At 47.9% G+C, this 25901-nt stretch overlaps 1 protein-coding gene and 1 pseudogene across 4 annotated transcripts in view; one reads left to right on the top strand and one right to left on the bottom strand.

Annotated features, from left to right (window-relative positions):
* Positions 1 to 25901, top strand: part of LOC138580491 (serine/threonine-protein phosphatase 4 regulatory subunit 1-like) — a 918772-nt gene that overhangs the window by 646900 nt on the left and 245971 nt on the right. The window lies entirely within an intron of this gene.
* Positions 22401 to 22592, bottom strand: LOC138581527 (U1 spliceosomal RNA; annotated as a pseudogene).

The raw sequence follows: 25901 nt of genomic DNA on the forward strand, positions 1-25901 counted from the left end.
TTTCTCCTAACAACCAATCACTGAGGTCTGGGTCATACTGCCCCCAGCCAATGACTGCCCTCTACATAAGCCTCTCCTCAAGCAGCCATCTTCAGATTTTTACCGTACGTTCAAGTGTTGGGAGTCCTCGTGTTTAGCTCTAGAGCTTTTACTGCGTTTGTTTTTTTGGAAGAGTATTACTGTATTTTTTGGTCAATCGGGCCTTGTGCTTCATCGATCAACCCATCTGATTAACAGGGACCCGTTGTCGGATTTCTCAGCGCCCCTCAAAGGCGAATTTCATCGAGTTTCTTCCTGGAGGCTTCCAGAAGATTCTCAGGTCTACGCCGCGTGGACCATGTCGGAGAAGTATTATTAGACTCCCCTGTTCAAGATCTGCTCCAGCTGCGGCTCACGGAATGTCTTCTCGGGACGACTAGCATTCCGAATGTCTTTACTGCCTGTATCCGGCGCACAAGCACGAGGATTGTGCGCTTTGCCAGGAGATGTCTTCATGCATGAAGGATCAGCACATGCAGCTGAACGAGTGGCTACAGGCCAAGGCCCCTGCTCTGGGTGGGTCCCAGCAGCATGCCTCTCCTAGTTCCAAGAAGGCTGTGCAGGCTTCTAACACCTTTTGAGGGCACCCTTCCCGCGGGGGTCCAACAGAAGGCTAAGCACTGCAAGGCCACTGTCACCGGGAGCGCCGTTGCGACGGGGTCCGCGGCAGCCAGGGCGCGTTCGATGTCTCCAGCCTCCGTCACCAGCCAACGCTCAGGATCTTCGGCCAAGAGGAATTTGGACCATCCGGGCAAACTCAAGGAGAGGCCCAAGTCTGTCCTACCGGAGAAGTCCATGGGGGAGCGGGAGCGAGAAGGCCAAGCAGGGCAAGGCTCTGGCCCTGACCGCGAAGGCCCAGGTGACCCGGCAAAGGCCCAGCCTTTCGTCGAGGGGGTGGCAGCTTCTCTGGCGAAGACCACCGAGACAGTCCCGCAGGACGCGACCCCTAAAACCAGGGTGTCCCTTCCTCCCACGAGGGAGGCTGCGTTCCGGCCGGTGTCCAGTCATAATATCGAAAAAATAAAGTCGAATGACAAAAAAGTCGAATCAATAATGTCGAAAAAAAAAAGTCGAATTTGTTTTTTTATTATTTATATATTTTTTGGGTTTGGTAAGTAAAAAAAAGGGGTAAAATAAAAAAAAATAGAAAAAAAGGGGGGTTGGGGGGGAACCCCCCCCATTTCGAATAAAAAACGTATTAAAAAAAATTCGACTTTTTTTTTTTTTCGAGATTATTTTTTCGACATTTTGACTTTCGATTTTATTGATTTCGATTTTATGTCTAGGAACCGACCTATAGCGAAGACCCCGGAGATGAGTATGCCCATCATCTCCCCGAGACCTTCACCACTGAATGCTAAGGGGGTGGGGGGGGTGTGGTGGCCCTACAGGGTACGGATATCTCTTCTGAGGAGCTCACCGGTCTGCAAACCATCCAGGAGGAGGGAAACATAGGAAGCGGGCCCTACGATGAGCGCACTGACGGCGAGGACACCGTTGAGGATGAGCAGCAAGGCGACACTGGTCTGGGCTCCCAGCTGGTGCCCCAGCAGACTATTCCCCCTGCACCTCAGCTGCCACCCACACCTTGGGTACCCTCCCTGGAGACCTTTCGGTGAACATCCTTTCGACACTGCATACGCTGGTCTCGGAGATCCAGACAAGGATGCCTATTGCGCCGGCCAACTCCCTCACGGGAGAACCCCCGGCCAAGAAGAGAGTACATCCTCCTCCTCCTCCTTGCCACCCTTCACCTCTGTCGCCTCACCTACCCCCTGAGGGATGAGACGGACCCGGGCACGGATGACGACGGCGGGTTGGGGGGACCTCCCATCTCCGCCGGCCAGATCTTCACCACCGGACGAGATTAGCTTGTTCCACTCGATCTCCAGAGCGTCAGAACCATTTCAGCTCACTCCGGAAGAGGGCTTCCTATGTCAGCGCCTAGTGCCACTCTAAGGGCATTGTTTTGTAAGGTTTGGATTCTTCTAATAATGGATTTGTTGGAACCTATGTACAGGGCATTGCAATAATCCAACCGGGACAGGATGAGGGCCCTGGCCAGGATGGTGCAGCTGTTATTAGAGAGAAAGGGCTTACTTGTTCTTATAAGTTTGCACGTATAGGCCATAGAGGACGCTAGCGTATTGACCTGTTTGGAGAATGGGAGCGTAGAGTCGAGATAAAAGCCTAATGTTTTTACCTCCTGAGCTACTTTAATGCGGTTGCCGTCGATTATGACTGAAGAGTAGTCGGGTCCCAGTTTTTTTAAGTTAGTAAGGGTACCCAGGAGGATGAGTTCTGTTTTATCATCATTCAGGCATAGACCATGCATGGCCATCCATGCCTGGATTATGATGATGATGATGATGATGTACACTCTGTTCACCAAGGCCAAATCCTTGTGTCATCTGCATAGTTAGTGTAGGTGATACCAAGATGGTCCAGATTATCGAAAAGCTTGGTTAAGATATTGTACAGTGTGGGCGAGACACAGGACCCGTGTGGAACACCGCAAGTGATGGGTATGGGCGTCTGCAGCTGCCGAGGGCGAGAAGACCCTCATAGTTCTGCCACTTAAGATACAATCCAAGCTATGGCATCCTTAGAGAAGTGTGCTGCTATATCGAGATGGTTACATCATAATGTATGATCCACCAGATAGTACGCAGCTGAGAGGTCCAGGAGGAGGAGCAAGGCTTATTTACCACTGTCTCTGAGCTCATCGACTTCGGTCTTGAGATCAATGAGGGCTATCTCCGTTCCGTGTTGTGGGCGGAAGCCTGATTGGCTAGCTCCTAGCAGGTGGTATAATTCCAAATGTTTCTGTATTTGCGTGTAGGCCACCTTTTGTAATATTTGTAGAAGAAAAGGGACTGTTGTAGTTGGTAAGCGTTGAGGGATCTAACTTTTTTTTTTATTATTTTTTTAAAGAGTGGAATTACCCATGGTTGTTTGAGGTTAGTGGGGATGGTGCTGGTGGTAAAGGAAGCGTTGATGAGCTTGGATATGAAGGGTGATAGGTATTGAGCTGCATCCTTAATCAGCTGTGCGTTGCAGCGATCGCCCTGACAATTGGATATGATATGATAGTTTATTTATATAGCGCCTATACACAATGTTTCAAAGCGCTTCAAGGCAAGGGAGGGAACAAGGGAAAATAGAATGACATTCTTATAGGCCATGAACAGTAAGGATGTGAAATTAACTATCGTACTCGGCCTGACGACATTTCAGATAGTGCAGAGCCATGACATAGATAAGGAAGGGAGGGGGCCGGGGGAAGGAAATGGAAACAGACAGGCGACTACCGTACTAGGCCGGACGACATTTCTGGTAGAACCGGAGAAAGCAAAAGGTGAGAGAGAGGGGTGCAGAAAGGGAGGGGAGGAACAAAACAAGCGACTATCATACTAGGCCTGACGACATTTCAGATAGTGCTGTAGGGGGTTGGGGAGGAAAAAAACAGTAATGGGAGGGTGGAGGAAACAGACGAGGTTGCTATCATATTAGGTCCAGGGAAAATTCTGATAGATTAAGTGCATAGAAGAAAGTAAGGGGAGGAGATAGGAAAAGGGAGCAGGGAAAGGCAGAGAGTTCAGAGAGTAAGCAGTCAAAAAGATTGGAAAAGCAAGAGTGGAGAGTGAATATAATTGCAGAAGTCAGTAGTAATACATAATGTTGCAAGCCAGGATACAAGATGAAGATGAGAATAGCATGATTCAGGGCCACCATGAGTACAAGATGCAAAGGAAGTCCAGCATGAGAGTTGAGAAAGGGTGCATGCTTACCTGCTGTCTGAGCAGGGGGTCGGGCCGTGGGTCCTCCTGGACTGAACAGGTCCAAACAAGAACTGCCCTTTTCTTCATCTATCCTTCGCTTCCGATGCCCGGGCGAGAGGCGCCCTTGATCTAATAGTCAAGAGCAGGAAGGAAAAGGCAGGGCTAAGAAGGTGGGCGGTGCTTAGGCCAGGTGACCTAGATCCACTTGCACCTGCTCCCCATCTGCAAAGGAAAAAGAGGCTGGAGGGCTCCTTAAGTAGGAAAAAGAGCAGCAAGCAGGAAGGCACCAGGTGGGCGGGGCTTGCTAAGTGGTGAAAAAGAGCGGCAGGCAGGAAGGCACCAGGTGGGCGGTGCTTAGGCCAGGTGACCTAGATCCACTTGCACCTGCTCCAGAGGCTGGAGGGGTCCTTAAGTAGGAAAAAGAGCAGTAAGGCACCAGGTGGGTGGGGCTTGCTAAGTGGTGAAAAGGAGCGGCAGGCAGGAAGGCACCAGGTGGGCGGTGCTTAGGCCAGGTGACCTAGATCCACTTGCACCTGCTCCCCATCTGCAAAGGAAAAAAGGCTGGAGGGTTCCTTAAGTAGGAAAAAGAGCGGCAAGCAGGAAGGGACCAGGTGGGCGGGGATGGTTTGAGGGACAGAAGAATTCTTTCCACCTCAAGGATAGGTACTTTAGAGAAGTTGAATCAGGTAGATTGGCCTTCGGCTGTGTTCCCAGTTATTTTGGGTGATGGTGTCTTCTTTAAAGAGTCTTTTTTTTTGGGATATTTTATTTTGTAAGGTAGATACTTTATTAGCAAGTGCATATTGGATGTCTGAGCACCATTTTTTATCTTTGTTACAAGTGTTACATGTGGAGTTAGCTTGTCGTAGGATGCCCGCTTAGCTATGCATATTTCTTTTTTGTAGAGGGATGAGAATTTGGTGAGCTTTAATTTGTTGGCTTACGAGGGTAGTAGTTTCCAGGCAGTCTTGCAATTTTTTTTGTTGCCTTATGTTTTTTAGGAAAGGTGTGAACCATTTGTTCAGATGGTTTTTTGGCTTACTTGGTCTCAGTTTAAGGGGGGCGATCTGGTCCAGGGAGGAGGCCATAATTTTGTTAAACTCCTCAACCAGACTCTCTGGGTCAGCGCTATCAGGAAGTGCGTTAAGGGTAGTGAGTAAGGCTGTGATAAGCCTATCCGCTGTGATGCTCTTTTTATTTCTGGTTAGTGTGGGTGGAACCATGGGGGGCGGAGGAGGTGGGCAGGGGTCTATTGGTGGAAAATTTAAATGAGATGAGAGTAGGTAGTGGTCGGTCCAGGCTAGTAGTGAGATGGAAAGGATGTTGGCATGGCAGTTGCGGTCTGCCACCCAATCTAGTATTCTACCTTTGTTGTGGGTGGGAGTTGTGCTTCTTTGGGTGAAGCCTAATTCTACTAGAGTATTAGCCGTTGCCAGGGCAGGCTGATCCGAGGGGTCATTGAAACCCAGATTAAGGTCACCTAATAGTAATACTTGTGTTGAGTTTTTGAGGATATTAGCTATACCGTGTTAATGTCTTCCTCAAATGTCCCAATTGGGCCCGGGGGGCGATATATCAAGTGTATATTAAGGGTTTGATATCAAGTGTATATTAAGGGTTTGAGAGTCAAATGTATTTTGACTGACCATGCTTCACATGATTGAATATCGTGAGGGGCTGTGGGGGTAATCCCATAGAGAGGCTGCATTTACAGATAATGTCAATACCTCCTCCTCTAGCCCCTTGTCTGTCTTGTCTCAAGATAGTATAGTCGTCGGGGACTACTAGCATAAGCATAGGGCCTGCTGCGGCATGTAGCCATGTCTCAGTGATGGCAAGGAAGTCTAGGTTATCCCTCAGAATCAGGTCGGCAATCTCTGTGGCGTGAGCTACTTGGGATCTAGAATTTATTAGAGATCCTTTGATAGGTGGGGTCGTGAGAGCTGTAGTTGCTGAGTGGGAACCTAGCTGGTCTTTAGGATTCAAGTGCTGGACTGTGCAACCTTTTGTCTTAGGAGGGCGGTTATGTGCTAACTTGGTACTTGCGGGCATTAGGCTAGGCAAAGTTTTAGGTGTCCTTTTTCCTATAGAGCTGGGTAGCAAGCTTCTAGGGGGCTCATATATTTTGGCTGTGGAAGGCTCAGCCAGGGCTCCTGCACTGCTGGTCATGGACCGGGTGGTATCGAACCACGCCGTCACAGTGGCCACAGACATTGCTGATGCAGGATTCCGTGAAATGGGCAACAGCGTTTGCCTTTTGTCGTCGTCTTGGCTGGCTCAAGGCCACCAACCTTCGGCAGGACTTTCAGTCGAAGGTGCTGGACATGCCCTTCGATGGGGACAGTTTGTTCAGGAAGGTTGTGGATGAGTCTCTCCAAGCCATAAAGACAGACACGGAGACGTCACATGCTTTAGGCACTCTTCTTCCTTTCGGACCTCAGGCAGCAAGTTCCAAGGGTTTGGCGGGGGATCCTCTTCTTACCGCCAACCCTCTGGCTCGTCGGGCCAGAAGACCAACAGGGGCCGCGCCAAGGCCTTCGGAGGAGGACGTCGCCAGGGTCCCCAAGGCGGCCCTTCGATGTCCGTGCAGGATTGAACCGGCTGTGGCATCGGGTCACCACCGTGCTCCCCCAGTGGTAGGCCTGCTGGCGAACTTCGTCAGCGTGTGGAAGACCATCTCCACCGACTGCTGGGTGCTGAACGCTCTCGCCCACGGACACCCTGGAATTTCAACAGAAGTGTCTCAAAATACCACCAGTGGCCCAGAAGGAAAACGTCCCCCAGCTGTTGCTGGAAGTGCGGGCCATGCTAAAGACAGGCGCGATAGAGCATGTCCCGAAGAGGCTCGAGGGCTCCGGGGTGTACTCAAGGTACTACCTTGTCAGAAAGAAGACCGGTGCTGGAGGCTCATTCTCGACCTTCGTCGACTGAACAAGTACATCAAGTCCCAAAAGTTCTGCATGGTTACTCTTCAGCACTTGCTCGGACAGCTGGATGAGGGGGGACTTCCTGTTGTCGCTGGACTTGGAGGATGCGTACTTCCACGTCCCCATTCACAAAGGGCACCGCAAGTTCCTGCATTTCGTGGTACAAGGGAAGCACTACCAATTCAAAGCCCTTCCCTTTGCATTGTAGTCGGCGCCAAGGGTCTTCACCAAATGCCTGGCTCCAGTGGCAGTGTTGCTGCAACTATGGGGGATTCACATCTACCCTTATAGGGACGACTGGCTCATCAGGGCCAGCTCGAGGGAGATGGCCTTCGACCACACGGAGAAGACAGTGTGCCTACTGACGGATCTGAGGTTCTCGATGAACTATGCAAAGTCCTGCTGGATTCCATCGCAGAACGTGCTGTTTCTGGGATCCCAACTCAACACAGTGTCGTGCCTGGTGTCTCCGTCAGAGGAGAGGATAGCGGCCATCTTAGGCAAGGTACAACGGCTCTTGGCCCTGAAGATAGCCAGGGTGAAGTCCATCAAGTCTCTGCTTGGCATGATGTCGTCATGCATATACCTCATTCGGCTGTGCAGGCTATGGATGCGTCCCCTACAGGAGTTCCTCGACGCCCTTTGGATTCAAGTGTCGGGAAGCTTTGAGGACAAGATTACACTCAACGAGAGTTTCCGTCGAGCTAAACGGTGGTGGGGGTTCGCGCACATCTGTCCGGAGGCGCGGATTTCCAGACCCCACCACACCAGGAGACGGTTACATCAGACTCCTCCCTGGAAGGATGGGGAGCTCACACCGGAAGTCTTCACGCAAGAGGCCTGTGGATACCGGAGGAGAAAACATTGCACATCAACATGTTGGCGCTGCGGGTAGTGTTTTGGGCCCTCAAGTCTTTCCTCCCGTCCCTCAAGGGCAAGGTGGTGCGGGTCTTCATGGACAATACCGCCACAATGATTTACGTTGGGAAGCAGGGGGGCACCAGATCCCCCAGCGCTCTCTAGAGAAGCGCAGGACCTATGGCACTGGGCCATCGCCCAGGGGAGAAGCGCAGGACCTATGGCACTGGGCCATCGCCCAGGGGATGTTCCTCATCCCGTGTCATCTGGCAGTTGTGAAGAACACTGTCGCTGACTCTATCAGTAGTGAGTTGCGCTCTTGCCACGAGTGGGAGCTTCGGCAGGACCAAGGGAATCACCTGTTCCGCAGATGAGGTAATCTCCAGATAGATCTATTTGTGACCGCGACGAACACCAAGTGCCAGAGGTTCGCCAGCAGGTTCCCCCAGCTGGGGAGCATGGGGGGACGCATTCTTATTCCCCTGGGACGGCATGTTTCTGTATGCGTTCCTTCCGTTGCCGTTGCTTCTTCGACTAGTCAATCAACTCAGACGGTCCCGGTGCAGGATGATCCTCGTCGCACCGCGTGGCCGAGGCAGATATGGTACCCAGACCTTCTCGACATGTCAGCGTCCTCTCCAGTCAAGCTTCCGGTGATCGCAGATCTTCTCGCTAGGGAAGGAGGAGCAATTCAACACCACGACCCAGGATCGCTGAACCTGAAGGCCTGGCTCCTGCAGCATTAGAGTTCGGGGGATACGATCTCCCAGCGGACTTCAAGGAGGTGCTTTCCAAGGCCAGGGCCTTGTCTACTGTTAAATGCTATGGACATAAATGGAAGAGGTATGCAGTTTGGTGCCGAACACAGAAGATCGACCGTCTACGAGTCACGGCTCCGCAGGTGCTGCGGATTTGCTGTCGTTGGCAAAGGCAGGACTGGCCCATGCCTCCATCAAAGTTCATCTGGCGGATATCTCCCGCTACACCAGATCTCCGGGACGGTCGTTGTTATGGTCACATCGTCTGGTTAAGGAGTTTGTCAAAGGACTGTTCGTTTGTTCCCACTGGTGAAGGCTCCAGCCCCGGCGTTGGAACTTAATGTGGTACTGAGTAGGCTCATGTCCCCTCCATTTGAAACTATGCAGGCAGTTCCATTGAGGTTTATGTCATGGAAGACAGCGTTCCTTGTGGCCATCATCACCTCTGCACGACGGGTGGGTGAGATTCAGGCCGTCTCGCACCCTACTTGACTTTTCACGACACGAGGCTAGTGCTGAGGACGCTCCCCTCCTTCATGCCCAAGTTGTCGTCAGACTTTCATCTAAACGAGCCCTTGGCGTTGCCTGTATTTTTTTCCCCCAACGCCTTTGTCGTCGGCTGAGAGGATTTTGCACTCGCTGGATGTGGCTAGAGCGCTGAAGTTCCACGTGGACCGCACTAACAGTTTCCCAAAGACGTCACAACTTTTTGTGAACTTTGGTCCTGTGAACCATGGGAAGGCCCTCTCCAAGGCTTCCATTTCTAGGTGGCTCTCAGGCTGCATCACCCATTGTCACTGGTGGCAAACCGACCGTTGCCTGGCCGTCCGAGAGCTCATTTGACCATAGCGATCGCTGCAACTATGGCGTTCGTGTCTGGTGTGCCCCTACTGGACATCTGCAGGACTTCTACGTGGAGGTAGACTCATACCTTCACAAAAGTCTACTGCGTCGACAGGGATTCCAGAGTCTGCCAAGCAGTGCTGCACAACCTGTTTGCGTGAAGGTGAGCCTGGTGAGGAGGTAAGGGATGCTTATGTTGAGCCTTGCCACCTCCCGTGGTTGTGCATGTGTGTACTGTTATGCATTCTTTATTCATGAGCATGTGAATCCATGCATGACCCCATGCTGGAGAAGAAACAAGTTACTTACCTGTAACTGTTGTTCTCCAGCATGGGTCTGGCATGGATTCACATGCAAACCCTCCCGCCTACCCCTCTGTGGCTCTTCTCATGGTCCTACTGCCACTTTACGTGCTACCAAATCTGAAGATGGCTGCCTGAGTAGGGGCTTAGGTAGAGGGCAGTCATTGGTTGGGGGCAGTATGACTCAGTGATTGGTTGTTAGGAGAAAGACAGTTCAGAAGTGAAACTGATTTTTTTTTTCTGAACGAGGATTTCCAGCCTCTCAACGGGGAGTATTCATGAGCATGTGAATCCTTGTCAGACCCATGCTGGAGAACAACAGTTACAGGTAAGTAACTTGTTCCTTCCCTTTGCAAGATGGGTGGTGGCATAATCATTCACATATAGGGCTTGTGCTTCCGCAGGCCGGTGGGGAGGGAAGACAACCAGTTATGTGCTAGGCATTTTGCTGCCACTGATCTAACATCTAGAGTGCATACCTTTCTTCTTTATATAGTTCCTTACCTTATAGTAGATATTAGCTTAAGTGCTGATTATGCTTGCTAAATAAATACAGTGATCTGTTCTCTCCACACCTTCAAAGAGTAAGCCTTACTGCTCAGTCACATTTACCAAGTGAGAGTTTGGTACATCTTGTGGAATCCCAGCGGGTCCTCTGTCTGGTCTCTCGAAAGCCTGCTTCGGTGTTAAGAAAAGCATTCTAACAGACTGTACTGCAACAAAGATTCTTTTCGGCATACTGCTGGTCTCCATTTGGTCATATTTGCTTATAGGGCCCTTTGTGAAAACCTCCTACCTGCCATCATAGGTTCACGTTTGCCCATTTATTCCTATAGACTCATAGACTTGGGATTCTTTTCGAGCCTGTCTGCCTCACTAAAAATCCAGGTGGACTTCCTTTTCTGCTGGTTTTAGACCATTTGCTATGTTTTTATCATGGCAGAAAAATGAACAATCTGATGGTGTCGATGAAGAGTAAAGATAGTGTGACAGGTGTGCCCGTGTGGACGTCACTTTTATTTTGGAAGTAATGTTAAAGTGTGTGTATCTTTTATAATATGTGTTTTATTGTACTGTATAACTTACTAAACTTCCATTTGGACTTCATTAACTTGTGCAAACATGCTGTGGTATTTTTAGACCATGTTCTTCAAGTTGAAAGCTCCTAGTCGGCCATAAGTCATTAGCCACCTCAATTCTTTACATGCACACACATATTCTATACATACACACACACAGCACACCATTGTTTTACTTGCCAACAGACAAATATCACTAGCCAATGGCTAGTGGCAAGTGCAAATGTTACCCTCTAGTTCACTCAGTGCCTTGGCCTCAGGAAGAGCTGGAGCCCCCTCCCCCCACTGCAGGAGCAGTGCCCTACTTGGAGGCTCCACAAAGGTACACCCTGAACTAAGGTAGGCCTTCTGCCCTACTTTGCTGCATTGTGAAGCCTGCAGCCTGATCTTTGAATTGCCTCAATCCACCCGCCGGATCCAATCTACAAATCGTTCCTGAACCATGGATGCCGATTGAAAATTTAGTTTTTGCTGAAACGTGCCTTTATTGCACCGTAGTGCAACTTTCACCATTGGTCGCCACAAGGTTTTTGCCTCTTCAAAATGGCCACTCGCCATTTCTCTGCCTACACCTCTGTCCTGAACCACAACAGGTCCAGTATCTAAATCTGATTGGTTGCCAGCGTCTACTTGGTAGCCAATTGCGAGCCAGCCCACACACGAAGGCACTTGCACTAAGGCACCTTACCTGTCATGAGCCGGTCTGGAGCCGTACGAGCAGAGTGCAATGAGTCCTGCTCTACCATTAATGCTGCTTATCTTTGCCCAAAGTTGCTGTCCTGCAATCACGGGGTAAACTGTCTTTTCTCCTCTTAACTGACTCTGCTCCCGTGAATCCATCCACATGCTTACTGTGACTCCACTGCGTCACCGCCCAACATCATCTCAGCTGTAAACTTTGCCCTGCCCACACCGTGCTCTTTGCGAGACACTTTACTGCACCATACAACCAACTTCTTCCTTTGGCTGCACTAGTTTCCTGCAATTACTGCTGGGTTCTATCTATCATATTACTAAATATCTAGCCTTATATAACATTTGGCGCTACGCCATTGAACCCGCTGTTGTGCCTTACATGCTGGGCTAATTCAACTCTGCTGCCTCTACGTGTTCTGATAACCGCAGTCAAGCCAGATGCCTGGAGAGGGCAGGAGCCCTACTCCCCAGCTGCAGCGACATCCACATCAGCTGATCTACTTCAGCCGCAGTTTCTGACTGCCATCCCTCAGAATTCACATCGAAGGTGACCACTTGTCTCACAACAGCACTCAATGTGTGCTTCCAACCTGCCTTTGGGCACAACACCCCTGCCATCTGCCTTTGCTGCTGCCTGCTAAGCCCATAACATTGCCATTTCGTTTCCTTCTCACGTGGCCCCTGTGGCCCGATTCCAAAATGGTGGCCTGATTCCAAAATGGTGGCCTGTATAGTTTACAAAACACCATTGCCTAGCAACTAGGCTGTACTTTGCCACGCCTACCCTCCGGCAGGTGGAAGACGCCGGCTGCAGCCCATCCGGGGAAGGCCCTGTTTTGCCCCTGTTGTGCGATGGTGTGCGCGACAAGACACTCGCTAGCCAGCTCCTTAAACCTACTGAAGTCACTCACAAGCTATTTACTGGAGTCGTAACCCTAACTGACACTGACACTATTCAGCTACACAGATATGAACTGCCGTACAAACTTATTTTCTACCAACTGCCACGTCCTACTTCAGGTCTCCTACAATATGATTCCAGGTGCATAAACATTGCGGTTATATACTTTGGCCTGTTTCTAACTACTGTAATTACACTGACCATGTTAGCTTGCCTCACGTCTTTTGCAGCGACTGAAAGCTTAAGATTATACGTGTAAAGCGCTAATATTTGTCAGTACTGCTTATCACTAGCACTGCCACTCTAATTAGCGCTGTTCGCTCACAACACTCAAAATTGTGCATCTGCCCTTGATTACTTCGTTCATCCATATCTACGTCAATTACAACTAGCTGCATAGTATCGTGTTCCTGCCTCTCCTGTGTCTGTAAACTCTTGTGAGATCATATTTGCCTCGACTATGCCCATTTTTGATCACACATTGTTGCTAACTGTTGCCACTGTTTAGTGCACTATAGGCACAACATCTAATGCCCACCGCCTTGCCTTTGCACATTACATTAACCTAGCCCATGCTTAACAAGTACCTTGCTAGAACCTTAACGCAATTTTTGCAAAATAAACACAACGTGATCATCGCCGGGTATTAATTTCTACCCACGGCTGAGCTCAAAGCAGGCAACTCAGTTGCACCGTACAATATTTTTGCCACTCACCTTATCATACCAGCGCCCTCTGCTGTAACTTGCAATTAGCCAAATACTAAATATGTATTGCTACTTATTGACACTCTGCAGCACACTTTTCCCACTGGCCACATCCAATAACGCAAAACATGTGACCCAAGTTTACAACTTGGCTCGCACAGACATCGCACAGTATACCACGTTACGACACATTAACACTACCAATGTGACTGCCTCGCCTACTACGCCCGCCTCCCAGTTCCTACCACACTTGCTTCCATGCAGTACCCACTTCCTCTTAACCATTACACAATGCCCCTTACCAACCCTTACTTGATCTCACCTCACTCTGGCTGAAACATTTCGCCACCAAGCCCACGCCTAACCAACCATGCTCTCTCATGCTTAGGAATAGCAGATTAGACTCTAGATTCTGCCACAAATATCTACCCTTGCATCACCACATCTCAACTAAATGCAATCCACCCCAGGGATACACTTCACCTACACCTAACCCCCCTCCTGCCTCTATATCACACCACTCAACAGACCCAGCACTCCTGCCCTTAGACCCTAAGCCCACCAAAGATATCTTGATTAAAGTTGCCCTCGTTAATGCTAGATCACTGCTAGCCCATGCGTTGGATATCGCTGATTTTCTTGTAACACATGACCTAGACTTCTTAGAGATGATTGAAACTTGGCTGCACGCTGCAGCTGGCCACCCCTGACAACTACGCCATCATCAAATGTTATAGGAACTCTAACCTCTCCAAAGGTGGAGGTGTCGCCTTCATTTTTAAAAGATCACTTGAACTTAGGCCTATCTTTAATCAACAAAAATTAATGGTCTCAGCATCGGCATACACGTGCAAATTGATCACTGCATGTAGGCCCTTCCAGACTACAGCAAACTGTATCATCCTGGCTAGAACTCTAATCATAGCCTAAATTGACTACTGCAGTACCCTATATCTCGGGACCAACCAAAGGAATAGCAACAAACTACAGGTATCACAAAACAACACGATAAGAGCTGCCTTCAACATACCCAAAAAGGCTCATATTTCATATACCAGGCGCAGTCTACACTGGCTCCCTGTTACACACAGAATATCCCTTAAAACACTTGCACTGACCCATAAATGCCGCTCCTACACGGCCCCTGCCTATTTAGCCAACCACTTTACCGCCCACGCTTCTTCCCGCCCACTTAGATCAGTACACACTCGCACCTTATCCACACCCAGATTTAAGCTACAAAAAGCCAGGGGTCCAGCTCTCTGTCCCCGCCGCTAAACATTGGAAAACGCTTCCCAACACACTCAGAGCCGAACCTTCCTACCAGACATTCAAAAGTAAGGCTAAAACTTAGCTCTTCACTCAGGACAACTTTCCTACTCAAGCTTAACCCTACTTGCTTAACTTCACACCATACCTGAATACCTACTTGTGTATAACGTGCACCCTTTTCTGTATATTATTTCCTTATGTATTTACTCTCCTTTTATGTAACTGACCAGATGCTTCCCCTGATTATGCCTTTGTTGACTTGCGTCACATCTCCCTTTCTGTACGGTTTTCTTGATCTGTAGTCATGTATAGATGTTTATGCGCCCAGATGCCTCCGGGCAAGGCGGGCAATCCAAATCAATAAAATAAACAATCACCTTTTAGCAATACGTTGTGCTTCCTATCTTGCGAAGTGCTTTTGTTCCACTTTGGAGTTGATACCAACTCTCCTGCACTGGCCTGAACAGCTTGTGCTCTCTACAAAGTAGCTCACTTGAGTTACTGTGATTTCTGCTGAACTTACTTTGTCAAGAATTTATCTAAGAAGTGCATCAGAATTATTGACTTTGTCCATTAATTTTGGCTGTCCCGGTGCCCTAAAGTCACCCTTCTAAACCTACTAGCTTTGACAGTACTTGCTCCCTCATAGGTTATAATTGTGGACACTATTATTGCTGTGATAGAAGTTGACTTGCCTCCCTTTGGGAGATGGTAATGGTTTTACACTGTGGAAAGTATGTTCTAAATCTGATTCTAACCTTTCCTTCCTTTACAACTCAATAACTGAATTGGTAACTGAAAATAAGTGCAATACTGATCTTAACTGAAGTCACTCCGTGTGCTGCAATATGTTAGCATAAGAAAACTATTTAACAACTTTAATTGTCTTTTACAAAGTGAATCCAAATTTTAATTGAATTTTAATGATGGATACAACCTTTTAAAGAATGCTTATTTAAACCTTGTGTATATTCTAAATAAATATTTGTATATACCTTTTAAGTGTGTAAGTGTTACTTGGCTACTTGTACTTACTGATTTCAATTATACAGCTCTACAGCTTACATTACCCCTCTTAAAATGAGCCTGGCTGCTCAGTCACACTACCAACTTGTGTACTACAGGCCTATATTAAAAGGTGGCTAATACCAAGCAGATACGTCTTGTGTAGTCCTTACCAGTTGGACTTCACCAATTCTTTCTTCACTATGTAGAATGTAGCTGAGAGAGAAACCTTTAAATTGTCTGCAGAGGCCTGTACTAGGAGTGCAGGGAGTCCAGATAGTTCGTTATTAGGGCTTTTTCATGCTTTGACGTCTAATGCTTTATAATGCCTTGCCATGCATTGGAAGTTACAATTTGCTCTGGTTTAAGGCAGTTGTTGTTGTTCCACCCTTTGAGCATACTACAGCCACTAACCATAGTTGGGTGGATAACGCACCTGACAAGAAAGGGAAACCAAACTTCTCTTAAGGTAGGTAAGGTGGTTAGAGTGACAAGGCTGACCTCTTGGGTATGTAAGTTATTTTCATGGATTTGCAAATATAACTTAACTTTAAAATATGATCTTGTTTGGTAAGATTTTAACCTTTGTGCTAAATCGCCCTCACTTGTGAGAACCCCACAACTTTTTACTGGACTGGTAGATTATTCTTCCCTATACCTCAGTGAGTGGGAACCTTTTTCCACACACTCAGATCCTTTTACTCTTATTATGGTGTCATTTTTAAGACTCTCCATAGTGTCCTTTTTAATTTCACCCTCTTTGATAACTTTTGATATATACCCTTTATTGTTTCAAGGTTGCCCTGTGTGGCTCCCATTTACTTTATCTGGCTAACCTTGTGTGAGCTACATTTCACAAGGATAGAAAGGATATTTCTATCCCTTCTACATTTTGTTAGGTGAAACCAGCACACCCCACCTTATGTGGAGTGCTGGAAGGTGCATTATATCCCCTTTCTCACTAGCACTGTAACAATTCTGTTACATGGACAAGCTTACCTTAAATGGCTGGTGGCAGTGAACCTTTTTGCAAAGTAGGTGCACCTTTACCGCATCCTGTTTTCAAAGCTGCAGTAAAGGCACCCATGGGTGCCCATTTTACAAAAATGGCCCTTTCTTTTTTGTTTGGCATTTTCGCACTTCTTCTCCCTTATTGGTCTTTCCCCTGCCCTCCAGGGTGTGAAATTCCTTTGTGCGATTGTTTTCTTCAGCGGGAGACCTCGGTCAAGCCTACCCAGGCTCCAGAATGTCTGTGATGGTTGGAAGCGAGGGAAGAGTCGAACACTCTGCAGCCCTTTGTCTTCCAGCCTGCCTGTGAGACTCCAGTTCAAACTAGGAGGCTGGCTGTCCTGAAAGGACTGCCCCCAAGTTTGAATGTTGCCAGGCCGTTTAATTGACTGGATTCCTGCATAAGTCTGATCCTGGAAGCAGAAGAAGTAGTCAACTGGACCTGAATCCGAAGAGGAAGATGAAGAAAACACAGCTGAGATTTCCAGCGACCGGAGAGCCTGCTGTGTAACCGAAGCCTGCTGTAACCCTTCCTTCCAAGCGACATGGGGGACTCCGAAAACGACAACCCCAACCCAGATTCTGGTGACTCTCACTAGACTCAAGAAGACCTGCATTTTGAGCCATCCCATGTTGTGCTGCTACTGCGGTGCATGGTATTCTGAATTCCGAATTGAGCTGAAACTTTGTTGGCATCCTGCTGCACCTCCAAAGACATGATTACAGTCCTTGAAGTCCCCTTGCCAGAGTACTGTACCAGATTAGTGACACAAATCCAATCAGCAATATTCTGTCTTCTTCTGACACCTGAAGAGTCGTATCCAGACGTGTAGGAACTCTTGCCTGGAGCCTTCTTCGTTGATTCCTGCTGCAACATCCCTTCCAAAGTCCTGTCTTCTATTTTCATGACAAAGGAATCCATCAACTGGGTTTTTGGCTGCAGATCCTGAAGTCTTCCTGCTGCAACTCTTCGTCTGTGGTGGCTGGGGTATTTACTTAACTTAATCATGTGTGATTTCTGTGAAGCCTTTAGGGTTTTTTCTGCGATTGGGAGTCCTCTCATCCAGTTCACCCAGGCCCACTGCTGGAATCCTAGGGTATCTTCTCAGAAGTCCCTGGACCCTAACTAACTCTAAAGTGAACTACTTGTTTGAACAGTCTTTCGCAGGAACTCTGACTATTTCTGCAACTGAACCCTAGCTCACCATGCCTACAGCTAGCAGCTAGACCACTAGGGTCCCTCTTCTGCCTCTGAGAGAACTTGTGCAATAGAATAGGGAAGGACTGGATAAGAAAACGATTCTGCCTTGAAAAATGGGGTACTTGGGAGTTTTTGTCACTGTAACCCTGGGAGTGAGCAGTTAGAACAGTTATTACATGCCTTGAATGTGTGTTGAGCCATTCTGAAAAGTATATTTAAGTTTAGTTTACTCATCTATGAATTGGTTGTGCCTCTTCCCAAAGGTAATGCTGTTGGCTTCACTTAACTATTTCTTTCAGAACATTAGTAAGTTAACCAACTGCGTCTTGCTTCCCCTTAACTTGCTGTATAGCCTGTTTAGAATAAGTCTGCCTTAGGTTTTACTTACCTAGAATAACATTGAACAGTCTTAGGTTTATACCTACCTTTAAGTTGCTGGTAACTCCTTTAAAACGTATATGGGTTTTACTTACCTTGGTCTGCCTTGGGCCATCTAAAATAAGTTAAATGTATTGCTTACCTCTGTGTGCCACTGACCTGCTGTAATAGTATAGTACAACATTAGGTTTTACCTGCCTAAAATAGCTGTGCGCCATTCTTAAAAAGGGTTCTGTAGGTGTAGCTGGCCTTGGTCTGCCTGGTGCAATCCTAAATTAGTGTAAATAGTTCTTGCTTACCTCATTCTGTGTTCCACTGAGCTGAAAAGAAACTGTAATTGTATATTACACAAAAATGTCTTGCACGCCTAGTATATCTGTGTGTTATTCTGAATGTAGTTATAGGTTTCTACTGTTTCTTGAATGAGTGTTCCGCTATTCAGAAAAGTATACTTGCATGTTGGTTTGCTAAGTGATTTCTTAACTGAGCGTCACGGTACAACTGCTAAGGTCGACAGCCCTTGTATTACAGTAATCAGAAAGTAACTTATGGTTTTACTCCCCATGAATAGGTGTGTCCTATACTAAGGGCCTGATTCATGGAAGTGTTTTATAATGGTGCAATGCCATAAGAAAACGATCTGTGAATCAGGCCCTAAATGTGTTTGATAAGGTCTGACTTGACTAGAAATAATGTTAGCTTTCTGAACACGGTTTATGTGTTGGTCTGAATACCTTCAAGCATTGTGTTGCATTTTATATTGTGTTAATAATTCTATGACCTAGTACTTACCCCCGCCCCGCCCACCCCCCCCCCCCAAGATTTATCTTGGACTAACTTATATTTATAATAAACCTTTATTTTTTATAGTACTTCAGATTATCAGTGTATTTGTTGAACCCTTGGTATACTACAAGTACTTTGTTCCTTCCTACAGCCCACTCGCCCTCATAAAATAAGCCTGGCTGCTCTCTCTACGCTATCATATACTCAGGTGGTAGAGCCTTATTCTAGGAGTGGAGTCTTGTACTGTCTCCGTTAAATGGTTTTGTAGGCCCTTAGTTGGACTTCAGACAAACTGTCCTAAAGGAGCTCATGGACTTGCCACCCCTGATCATACAACCTCTATTACAACAATCCCACCCCAAAATTGTGGGACAAGAAAGACTTTTTTTGATCTAAACACTCCGATTTATTTAAAATAGTAATCAAAACAGGTGATCTTCAAACCTTATGCTGGGAGGATTCACCCACAAATAATCTAATGTTAGACATCTTGTCTACAGAAAAGAAAAAGTTAATGCATGCTTCTTCTCGCTAATCAATGCACACAAATATCTATTCATCTAGATAAAATCTATGTTTCTGATGCTTGTGAATCTGCTTAGAATCACATGCTGTGCATATAGTCCGACATTGAGTGGAAATCGCAAAGTATTGCATCTTTCTTTCGAAGATCGAAAAGGGGGCGTTGACATGGGCCTGATTGTAACACTATCCCTAACGTGACGTGTGGTGTACCCAAAATCCCTTACGCTTCTAGGTCCCTCAGATAGTTTTTTTCTGCCAACCTAGTTGGTCGCCTATGCGGAACTCACAAGAGTTTTATATTGCTAACTTTGTCCTCATGACCTACGGTCGTCTAGTCTCCCAACTAATCTTCTTGATGACTCACTTGTGGGTTTCCTGACGCCGACATCTGCAACTGCTCCACGACTGTCGACCGCATGGCCTCTGCCCTCTGGCCAGGCTCTTGCAGTAGTGCAGTAGTGAGAGTGGGGCCCTGGGTTTATTCATCTTTAAGAATGTATTTCCTTTACCCCTCTTTCTCTTCTTGGTCTGGCTGCCGCTACCCTCTGCCATTGAGAGGAGGCCCTTTAAATATTGCCCTACGTGTAACGTCAAGTTTCGTTGGAAGGACACCCATCGCTGTTGCAATCGGTGTCTTCCTCAAGACCACGACTAACGCTCATGCAAAGCCTGTAAGCTCTTTCGACCTAAATTGTTGAAAGACAGGTGGACTAAATGGTGGGCGGCCTACGCTATGCATACCAAAAGCCTTTCGCCCATTGGCGCCATCGCTTCTAACGAGGAATCAGTCAGCCATGGCTCCAAATTGAAAGTCATCGACCTTTCTGCAGAGTTTGCAGACTCCCAAATGCCCATCCCCAGCCCCGAAAGACAGGCCACTGACTCTGTTATGGGGCGATCGCAACCCAGCGATAAGTGCACCCACACAGCACGGATTCAAAAGCACACAACCCCTAAGGGCTCTTAGGCGGAATCGTCGAAGAAGTGCACAGTGCCAACAGGGCCACCGAAAACCTCAACGGCACCTTCCGAACCTTGCGATTCAGCACCCTCCACACAACCCTTTCACAGCATGCAACTGGGTATCCCTCTGGAACAGGCGTTCACCCTAACAAAAATACAATCATCGACACACCATCCAAGGGCGCACAAGCACCTAAGGCCTCGGCGGAGTCACTGACTGCGCCTTCAGGCGCTTCATGACCTTCGATAAAACCGCTGAAAACTTGCGTAAGCCTTGCGGTTATCATTTCGGGGGCCACAGAGCACAATGGCACCGCCTCTCGTAGATGGGAGTATTCTAAGCCCCCAGCCTCTCTAGGGCCTTATTGGGAACATTTCCCCCTCCTGGGCAATCTTTTCCATATCAAGACCAGTCTGTCTCTTCCCTATCGACTAGGGTGAGGTTTGAGCAATACATGGAGAAAATGGCCCAGTTTATTGACCTTTCAGACAGGTACATTACACCAAAAAGACTCGGGGAAGAGGACTCCTGCCCCATTCCTTACAAACAGCAGAAATTACCCATCTCTGCACAGGGACACCAGTAGGATATCTTGGATGTCCCAGAGGATCCAACACAGGAGGATGCTTATGAAGACTTTAATCCTTTTGCACAATACACAGCTGATCAAGAACCAGACTAGGATCAGGGCCCTGGGCCATCACCAACGTATACCCCTGACCTGGACGTCATCTGCCTAGATCACCCTTCTTCTCCTCCACAGAGGGATTTGTCAGCTGTTGACAACCAGATGTTTTAAAAAGTGCAGCTGATAATTTCCAAATTGTAACACGAGTCACCTCCAGACTCGGACCTCGTGGAGGATATCCTCAAGGAGGAAGCTCCGACTAGTCAAGCCATGCCCCCTACTCAACTCTATAAAGGAGCACCTGGCCCCTTCCTTTCTGTCCCCGTCTCTCACACGGGTGGTCAAAAATGATTCCCCCCATCACCTTCCGACCCACTCTCTATAAGGGGGTCATGCTACACCAGATTCCCTGGTCACTTCCACTCGGAAGAGGGCGGGGGTTCCACTGTCTTCGGCGGAAGCCTCTCCGGGCAAAGACTGTAAACAGCTTTATGCCCTGGGTAAACAGGTCACTGCCTCTGCAGCCTACTCCACAAGGATCGCAAATAATACCACTCTGGCAAGTTGCAGTGATGTCCAGTGGGGCCTAGTTCAGGATGGTCTTCAAGATGTTCCAGAGACCACCCCTGCTGGCAGTCGTGGCTGAAGGCAGACAAGTCACCCAGAACCTATTGAGGAACAGTCAGGACTCTGCTGAGACTGCTGACTGCACCCTATCCCAGGGGACCTTACTTAAAAGACACGCCTGGTTAAAGAACGCCGGCTTTAAACCCGAAACTCAGGCCTCTGATCAGTAAACCATTGGAGGACTCCAACCTTTTTTTAGAAGGCTGTTGATGATGCCCTGGAGACAGCAAAGAAAGAACACGAAACACTAAAGTCGCTTAGCCAGATCACAGATAAAGCCTGCCACCAGCGCGGAGGCTCTAATTCATGCCGGCCCTTTCATGGCCAATCCTTTTCCCGATCTCCCCAAGGTCAATACGGCTCAGGGAATTCCCCCTAGTCCTCCGGCCAAGGCTCATCTAGTAACAACCAATACCAACAGAGGCCCTTGTAGGGGCAAGGGTAGAGGCAGGAATTCTACTCCTAGAGGCTCCCCGGCCTCCACCTCAAAGTGGCTCGGCAGTTCAGGTCCCTTCCCACGCTTCCCGGGTCGGTGGTCGCTTGTCATTCATCCACGCCTGGGAGGGGATCACTTCAGACCAGTGGGTACTAAAGACTGTTGCCCACGGGTACTGCATCAAGTTTTTCCGTCCACCTCGATACCCACGAGAAGCAGACGCCTGTGCTAGAACACCTGCGTATCTTGCTAGAAGTAGTTCAGGTCCTGCTGGAAAAGGGCACCATAGAAGTCTTCCCCATTCTCCAGGTAAACAATGGTATTTATTCAATGTACTTCCTTGTACCCAAAAAGGATCTCACCATGCACCCTGGCTTAGACTTGCGCCCGAAAAAGAAGTATGTCAGACCTCAAAAATTCAGGATGACAACACTGCAGTAGGTAATCCCACTGCTGCAGCAGGGAGATTACATGGCCACATTGGGCATGAAAAATGTATACTTTCATATTTCAATATTGCCAGCGCACAGAATGTACCTCGGGTTCATGATAGAGGACACCCACTTTCATTTCAAGGTTCTCCCCTTTGGCATTGCCTCAGCACCACGGGTATTCAGAGTTAATGACGGTAGTAGCTGCTCAGTTGCGCAAGCAGTTATTTTTTTTTCTTCTTTTTTTTTGGGGAAAGCGCGAACGCAGTCCCTCACTACCAGAAATAATGCAGTCGAGTATCACTACCAGAAATAATGCAGTAGAGTATCCCGCATTTGGGGACATCGCTGGGGTCAGCAAATCCGATGTGCAATGGATGAGCCACACCCTGGGAGATCTGCCTTTCTGATCACAGATGCTCCCCTGCCAGGTAAATTGCGCAAGCAGTCCATCCCAGTCTATCCTTACCTCGACGACTGGCTCATAGTGGGATTTGTACGGAACGTGCCAGACAAATACCCAGAAGACAGTAGATCTCCTTCAACCTAGGTTTCTCCAACGAGAAAAAATCCAATTTAGACCCCAATGAAGTCAAACAGTTTCTGGAGGCTCTAATCTGAATCAAAGACGCCCTTGTCTTTCCCTCCAATGAGAGGGTTCAAAACATGCTGTTCCAGATCCCTCACTATGTAGCCAGTCACCAGGTGACCGTACGCAAAGCCATGCAACTTTTAGGGATGATTGCTTCCTGCGTCTACCTAGTTCCTCACGCTCGTCTGTGCATGCGCCCCATGCAAGAGTGGCTCTCAATTCAATGGTGTCAGGCCAGCGGCCAGTGGGACGATCTAGTGGTTGTCTCGGCAGCCCTCGCTCAGTCTCTGCAGTGGTGGTCAAGGGAAAATCTTCTGCAGGAGAAAACCTTCACCACCCCCGCAGTAGAAGCCACTCTCACCACAGATGCATCTCTGACTGAGGGGGGGGGGGGCTCACCTCCTTCAATAGACTGCGCACAGCGTGTGGTCCACAGCAGTAAAATCCAATCTCAACCTGTTCAAACTTCTAGCAGTGTTCAAAGCCCTGAAGGCCTTCCAGACCACCTCCTGGGGAAGACAGTTCTAGCCTCACTGACAGTACTACGGCCATGTATTACTTAAATAAACAAGGGGACACTCACTCTCTAGGGCTGTCTAAACTGTCCCAGAGCATATGAAAGTGGGCTCTCAAACGCATGTTCCTCCTTTCACAACGTGTTCCAGGAGAACTCAATCTTCTGGCGGACGTACTCAGCAGAGACTTCTCCCTACCCGTAGAGCACGAGTGGCGGCTACCGGAGGACATTGTACTCTACATATTCATCACTCTGGAGAATGCCCAATGTCCAGATTATGCCTCCAGCTACCCTAAGAACCGCTCCAACGGGAACAGTCTTTGGATAACATGGTCTGGGAAATGTGTCTATGCTGTCCCCCCCCCCCCGATTCCCCTGCTCAAAAGAATAATGCACAAGATGCACCAAGAACCAGTCAGGAGGATTCTGGTGGCCCCTGTGTGGGCCCGCCAGTCTTGGTTCTCCTCATGGCAATGTCAATCCCCCCCCCCCCCCCCCCCAATGAAACTGCTGTGCCCGTACAGCATGCTGTCTCAAGACCAGGGGGAAACACTACATCCATGCCGTCAAACTCTCAACATAGCAGCCTGGCTCCTTAGGTCATAGTTTGGGCACCTCCACCCCCCCTCAAAGATGCATGGACATACTCAGAGTCACGGAAACCTAACACCAGACATTGCTACTCCAACAAATGGAAGCGCTTTGTCATCTGGTGTAATGGCAAGGGCATCAATCTTATTGAATGCTCACCTAAAGATATCGTCCTTTACCTAACTCGCCTGTTAGATTCAGGACTGGTTTTCAATTCTCTTAGTCTACTTAGCCGCGCTTTGAGCATACACTACATCCCAGAGCAAGGTTTCATGGTGCAAACTTGCTGTAATTAAAGCCTTTATGGAATGGGTAAAGAGACTTCATCCTCTATCTACAACCCAGCTCCCGGGTGGGACCTGAATGTTGTTCTTACCAGACTAATGGGGCCCCCCTTTGAACCAATGCACAAGGCTAGCCTTAAAGCACCCTTACACAACTGCCTTCCTGGTGGTGATCCCCCCTATAAGGAGAGTTGGTGAACTGCAGGCCCTTTCAGTTCAGGACCCATTTGTCACGATTCACAAAGATAAGGTGGTTTTGTGCGCACACTCTGGCTTTGTGCCTAAATTTATCTTAAAGTTCTATGTAAACTGTTGTGTTGTGCCTGCCTGATGTGAGGTAGCTTGTGATGTCATGTGGAATGTTTATCAGTGGATGATGGAATGTTCTGAGTGAGTGTTCGGTGAAGTGGCAGTTACAGCTGGCCTGCCTGGGTGATGGGAGCCAGTGTTGTCACAGGTAATGTCCAGTATGTCTTCATGTGGATCTGTAACTAAGAACCTGGAAATAAACTGACTTGAAGTAAACTTAAAGTGCCTGGAGCCCACTTCATAACACAAACCAATTCATAGAACTAACCACTTTTTTCCAAAACCGCACTAATGTGGCGGAAAGAAGCCTCCACACACTAGATGTGAGGAGAGCAGTAATTTACTGCCTGGAAAAGACGAAGTCACTAAGGAAAACAAACCTGTTCTTCGTAACAGTGGCACCTTTTAGAGAAGGTTGACCTGGTCTCTAAATCAGCAATTTCCAAGTGGATCGTAAACTTCATCACATTGTGTTACACTCTTGCCAAGAGAGATCTACCCTTCACGCCTAGAGACTCACTAGACTCGGGGCACAGGGGCTACCATAGCATTCATTGCAAATGTTCCCCTAGATTCCATTTGCAAAGCAGCAACCTGGAGTTCTGTACACACCTTTACACAACACTACTGCCTAGACACACTCTAGGTCTGATTCTTAGGTGGGACAAGTGGTGCTAAAACATCTCTTTGCTACTGTTCCTTCACACATCCCACCACCATCTTTGGGTACTGCTTGCTAGTCTATGCACAGCTTGTGATTCTAAGCAGATCCACAAGCATCAGAAGACATGCATTACTCACCGTAATAGCATTTCTGATGATTGCATCTGCTTAGATTCACATTCCCCCACCCTTCCTCCCCTTGTGGAGGAGAAGGCACATGTATCTCTTAAACCATCTCTCTTCTGTACTCGCTCACGCTGACTACAAGGCTCCCTCACGGCCGTAAAAAAACACAACCAGCGGGACCTCGACGTGCGAGGGATTTTGGGTACACTACATGTCACGGATAGTGTTACAGTCACGCCCATGTTGACGTCCCCTTTCGATCTTTGAAAGAAAGATTGAATACGCTGCGGTTTCCACTAGATGTTGGACTATATGCACAGCATGTGAATCTAAGCAGATACAATCATCAGAAATGCTTTTCTGGTGAGTAACGCATGTCATATTCTAGACAACAATAGACCATCTGCTTCACCCTTTTCCCGCTTGTTCATTTCCATAAATTCTAAATGTTTTAATCAACAGACAATTTAATATACTTGCATTCAATTACTACTTTCCCATGTATGTGCTATTCTACTTTATCTATTTGGTTCTGTTGGTATCTAAAATACAAGGTATAGTGTATTGACCTAGGAATGTGTAGGCGCGGGGAACTGTGCTTTAATTTTTAGAAAGCATAAAGTATTTATAATTCACACAAACATTACAATATTCTCTGAAGTCATA

This window comes from Ambystoma mexicanum, chromosome 3p, assembly GCF_040938575.1.
Source record: "Ambystoma mexicanum isolate Mex_15411 chromosome 3p, UKY_AmexF1_1, whole genome shotgun sequence".
Lineage (NCBI taxonomy): Eukaryota > Metazoa > Chordata > Amphibia > Caudata > Ambystomatidae > Ambystoma > Ambystoma mexicanum.